Below are 5,331 nucleotides of genomic sequence, written 5' to 3'. Positions count from 1 at the left end.
GGGACCCCAGGGGCCGGGTGCACACCTGCCTCTCAGCCCCTACCCGATGGTCCTTTTTCTCTGAGTTAGCTCAGTCAGACCTCCGTGAGGTCCGGCGATGCTGAGACGGGGAAGGCAGCAGCCGGGGCCCCCAGGGGCCCGGGTACGCACCTGCCTCTCGGCCCCTTTCCGATGGTCTGTTTTCTCCGCCTTCGCTTTCCCCAGGAGCAGGCAGGGACGCTAAGCCAGCATAACCCCCCCCCCGCACAGGGTGGCCTGCCTGGGGATGCCCCAGCCTTACTCTGATCGATTGGGCACTCTTGGTCCATTTAGGGATGGACTGCTTGGCCAGCCTGGGCTGTTGTTTCAAGCAAAGCGCTTCCACCCCGCATGGACTGTCCGACTCGAGAGCCTGCCGCCTGGCCCTTCACCCTATCCAGCAGAGCAAAGGCCGAGCAGCCCCGGAAGCTCGTACCCCCAGTGGTCTGACACGAGCGGAAGGGGTTGCGTGGTACCAGGCTCTTGGATGATGCTGCCCAGTAGGTTCGAAGGACCCACGCGCCACGCCGTCACCCCTCTCTGCCCAGCACATTTCCACAGCAGCTCGGAACGTTCCGAGTGATGCCACCAGAGCCAGGCTCTGGAACCCCTGCGTCTCACTCAGGATGCGCCTCGGCCTGCCTCTCCCTCCCGGGGGAGACGGCTGGGCTTGCCAGTGCCCATCAACCACACCTCTCCACACCCCTCCAGTGAGTGCTCCTGCCCACGCAGGTGGGCTCCTTCCCCTGGCAGGCATCCGAGCGGGAGGGGTGCGTGAAGGTTGTCGGTCGGGAAGATGGGCACACGGCCCCACCCAGTCAGCAGGTGCAGCTACCTGGTTGATCCTCCCAGTAGCATATGCTTGTCTCAAAGATTAAGCCATGCACGTGTAAGTACACATGGCCGGTAGGGTGAAACTGCGAATGACTCATTAAATCGGTCATGGTTCCTTTGATCGCTCCATCTGTTACTTGGATAACTGTGGTAATTCTAGAGCTAATACATGCAGACGCACGCTGACCTCTAGGGATGCGTGCATTTAACAGCCCAAAACCAAACCGGGCTCGCCCGGCCGCTTTAGTGACTCTAGATAACCTCGGTCCGATCGCACGTCCCCGGGACGGCGACAAAACACATTCGGATGTCTGCCCTATCAACTTTCGATGGTACTTTCTGTGCCTACCAAGGTGACCACTGGTAAAGGGGAATCAGGGATCGATTCCGGAGAGGGAGCCTGAGAAACGGCTACCACATGCAATGAAGGCAGCAGGCATGCAAATTACCCACTCCCGACTCAGGGAGGTAGTGATGAAAAATAACAATACAGGCCTCTTTTGAGGCCCTGTAATTGGAATAAGTACACTTTAAATGCGTTAACGAGGATCCATTGGAGGGCAAGTCTGGTGTCAGCAGGTGCGGTAATTCCAGCTCCGATAGCATGTATTAAAGTTGCTGCAGTTAAAAAGATCGTAGTTGGATCTTGGGATTGAGCTGGCGGTCCGCGGCGAGGCAAGCTACCGCCTGTCCCTGTCCCAGCCCCTGCCTCTCGCGCCCCCATGATGCTCTTGACTGAGTGTCCTGGGGGTCTGAAGCGTTTACTTTGAAAAAATTTGAGTGTTCAAAGCAGGTTGGTTGCCTGAATACTTCAGCTAGGAATAATGGAATAGGACTCTGGTTCTATTTTGCTGGTTTTCGGAACTTAGGCCATGATTAAGAGGGACGGCCAGGGGCATTCGTATTGTGCCGCTAGAGGTGAAATTCTTGGACCGGCGCAAGTCGTACCAAAGTGAAAGCATTTGCCAAGAATGTTTGCATTAATCAAGAACGAAAGTCAGAGGTTCGAAGACGATCAGATACGGTTGTAGTTCCGACCATGAATGATGCAGACTAGCGACCCAGCGGCGTTATTCCCATGACCCGCCGAGCAGCTTCTAGGAAACCAAAGTCTTTGGGTTCTGGGGGGGAGTATGGTTGCAGAGCTGAAACTTAAAGGAATTGACGGAAGGGCACCACCAGGAGTGGCGCCTGCGGCTTAATTTGGCTCAACAGGGGAAACCTCACCTGGCCCGGACACGAAAAGGATTGACCGATTGATAGCTCTTTCTCGTTTCTGTGGGTGATGGTGCATGGCAGTTCTTAGTTGGTGGAGCGATTTGTCTGGTTAATTCCGATAACGAACAAGACTCCTCCATGCTAACTTGTTACTTGACCCCCAGCGGTCGGCATCCAACTTCTTAGAGGTACAAGTGGCGTTCAGCCACACCAGATTGAGCAATAACAGGTCTGTGATGCCCTTAGATGTCCGGGGCTGCACGAGCACTACACTGAATGGATCAGCGTGAAGGGGTTGCTCACAGGTGCTGGTAACCCGCTGAACCCCGTTCGTGATAGGGATTGGGGATTGCAATTATTTCCCATGAAAGAGGAATTCCCAGTAAGTGCGGGTCATAGGCTCACGTTGATTAAGTCCCTGCCCTTTGTACACACCAACCGTCGCTACTACCAATTGGATGGTTTAGTGAGGTCCTCGGATCGGCACTTCCGAGATGACGATCAAACTTGACTATCTAGAGGACGTAAAATTCGTAACAAGGTTTCCGTAGGTGAACCTGCGGAAGGATCATTAACGGCGGAGCGGCCCAAACGAACGACTGCGCCAGCCCGAAGGCCTCGGCTGCTTCCTGCAAGCACGCACCGTAGGCACAGGGCCCGGCTCTGCCTTGGCGTGTCCCGGCCGGCGGAGCGGTCTGCAGCCACATGGGGCGCTCGGGTGAGGACCGGGACATTGGTGGGCCTCTTCCCCCCTGGGGAGGGTTTGACCGATGCTTGAGGGACCGGAGACAGGGGGCGCCCTCTCTGAGACGGAACCCAAGCTCACCTGGCACGATCCCCCCAGCGGTGGCAGGGGGAAACCAAATGGCAGTGCATCGCTGGGCTGGTACCACCCCTTCCTCGAAAAGGCCCTGGTGCCGGCTGGGCCCTCCCGCACCAGAGTCCCAGCCTGACCATGTTCCGGGTGACTGAGGAGCGGCCCTTCTTGTGCGACAGGGCGGCCATGAGGAGACGGGCCGAGGGCCTGCGAGGGGACCCCAGCTCCTCTCGGTGGGAGGCGTGTGGGATGGGGAGAAGCCTGGCTCTTCCCTTACGGCACCTCTGACCTGGGCGAGGGTGGTGGTGGGCTGATCGCTAGCCTGCCGGCACGGCTTGGAGCCACCCGGCAACAGACTGCTGACGTGCAGGTGGGGCGACCCTCCCTGGTTGCCAGGTACCCGGTTCGACCTGGTCACGTGCAGCTGGGCCGAGGTGTTTGAAGACTCATGTGGTTCCTCCCGGGGTAAGGGGCTGCCTCCTCCCGTCGCTCCGGGAGACCCCTCCCTCACCCCCTTGTGGACTCCCAGGCCGAGCGCCTGGTAATGTTTTTTTTTTCCTAACGGTGCAGTCTGACTTCCAGAAGGGAAGCCTTGAAAGGGGCGCCCGGGCCGTCTCGCCACGCGGGCGGCAGACAGATTGCGTCACCTTCCTCCCGCCTCTCCTGCGCCCGCAGGTGGGTGAATGTTTTCGAAAAGTTGCCTGTGACTCTTGGCGGTGGATCACTCAGCTCACGCGTCGATGAAGAACGCAGCTAGCTGCGAGAATTAGTGTGAATTGCAGGACACATTAATCATCAACACTTCGAAAACGCACCTTGCGGCCTCGGGTTCCTCCCGGGGCTATGCTTGTCTGAGGGTCGCTTGATCGTCAACCACCCCGGGGATTCCCCGGGACGCGGCTGGTGCCGTCGCAGTGTTAGCTCCGCTTCCCCTTTGTCCCCCCACAAGTTCAGACGACCCCGATCCCCCCATGGCAGGGTCCCTCACCGGGTCTTGCAGCGGAGGTACGCCGCCGGCATGCCTGGCCCCGAGAAGGGGTCTGGTGACCAGTCCGCCCCGGCCCGTCCCAGGGCAGCTGGCTGCGTGTCACGTGTGGCTGTCGGAGGTGTCCCACCAGCTGCCCGCACGCATGTGCCTCAGGCGCCTACCTCCACGGCTTGTTTGCGGGCAAGGGCGAAACCTCTCCAGAAGCGATCCGGGGAAAGATGGAGCATGCTACCGGTACGCCAGGCTCCTCCTCCGGCAGGGGGTTGGCCTTCCCCAGCTCCACCTTAACGCTCTGGTGTTTTCTTCTGACTATAACCTCAGATCAGACGTGGTGACCCGCTGATTTAAAGCATATTACTAAGCGGAGGAAAAGAAACTAACCAGGATTCCCCCAGTAGCAGCGAGTGAAGAGCGAAGAGCCCAGAGTCGAATCCCCATCCAGTGGCGGGCACAGGGAAATGTGGCGTGCAGAAGACTGACTCCCCTACGTCGCTCAGGGGCCCCAAGTCCTTCTGATTGAGGCTCACCCTGCGGACGGTGTTAGGCCAGTAGCAGACCCCGGAGCACCGGGATTGGGTATTTCAGAGTTGGGTTGCTTGGGAATGCAGCACAAAGCGGGTGGCAAACTCCATTCAAGGCTAAATAGGGGCCTGAGACCGCTAGCCAACAAGTACCGTAAGGGAAAGATGAAAAGAACTTTGAAGATAGAGTTCAAGAGGGCGTGAAACTGTCGAGAGGTAAACGGGTGTGGTCAGTGCAGTCCGCCCGGAGGATTCAACACGGCGGGAAGGTTGGTGGCAAAGAAGTTCTGGATCCCCTCCGCAGGACAGGAACACGGGCCCTACCCGGTCCCCGCAGAGCGCATTCCCTCTGCGGCGGTGCACCGGGACCGGCTCCAGGTCAGCTGGGAAGGCTTCGGGGTGGCAGGTGGCCCTCACATCCGGTGGAGGGTGTTACAGCCCCCCTGGCAGCAGCTTTGTCATGTCCCTGGGCCGAGGAAGATTCGACTGCCTACGCTTCCTCCCCGGGCACTCGTTCCCAGCCGCCCCTCGGGGCGCGCCAGGGCGGTTGAAGGGGTACGGGGCCCCCTGCTCCCGGTGCGACTGTCGACTGGGGCGGACTGTTCTCAGTGCGTCCCGACAGCATCGTGCCGTCGGACGGGGAGGCCCACGCCGGGCGCCAGGGGTCTGCAGTGATGTCGGTTTCCCACCTGACCCGTCTTGAAACACGGACCAAGGAGTCTAACACGTGCGGGAGTCGGAGGACCGAGCAAAACCCTGTGGCGCAATGAAGGTGAGGGCTGGCGTGTGCCGGCTGAGGTGGGATCCTGCCGTGCTTCCAGCAGCAGGCGCACCACCGGCCTGTCTCGCCTGCTCTGTCGGGGAGATAGAGTATGAGTGTGCGTGATAGGACCTGAAAGATGGTTAACTAAGCCTGGGCAGGGCACAGCCAGAGA

The 5,331-nt window shown here is 59.3% G+C and overlaps 1 non-coding gene and 1 pseudogene across 1 annotated transcript; both read left to right on the top strand.

Moving 5' to 3' along the window:
* The first annotated feature begins 850 nt into the window (after positions 1-850).
* Positions 851-2,644, top strand: LOC144765511 (18S ribosomal RNA; annotated as a pseudogene).
* A 948-nt stretch (positions 2,645-3,592) lies between these two features.
* LOC144764479 (5.8S ribosomal RNA) lies at positions 3,593-3,748 on the top strand. The gene has a single exon (XR_013596563.1). It is a non-coding gene; the product is annotated as a 5.8S ribosomal RNA (ribosomal RNA).
* The last annotated feature ends 1,583 nt before the right edge of the window (positions 3,749-5,331 follow it).

The sequence above is a fragment of the Lissotriton helveticus genome, chromosome 6 (genome assembly GCF_964261635.1).
Source record: "Lissotriton helveticus chromosome 6, aLisHel1.1, whole genome shotgun sequence".
NCBI lineage: Eukaryota > Metazoa > Chordata > Amphibia > Caudata > Salamandridae > Lissotriton > Lissotriton helveticus.
Note: the sequence above shows the minus strand (reverse complement) of the source record. Positions and strands in the feature narration are given on the sequence as shown.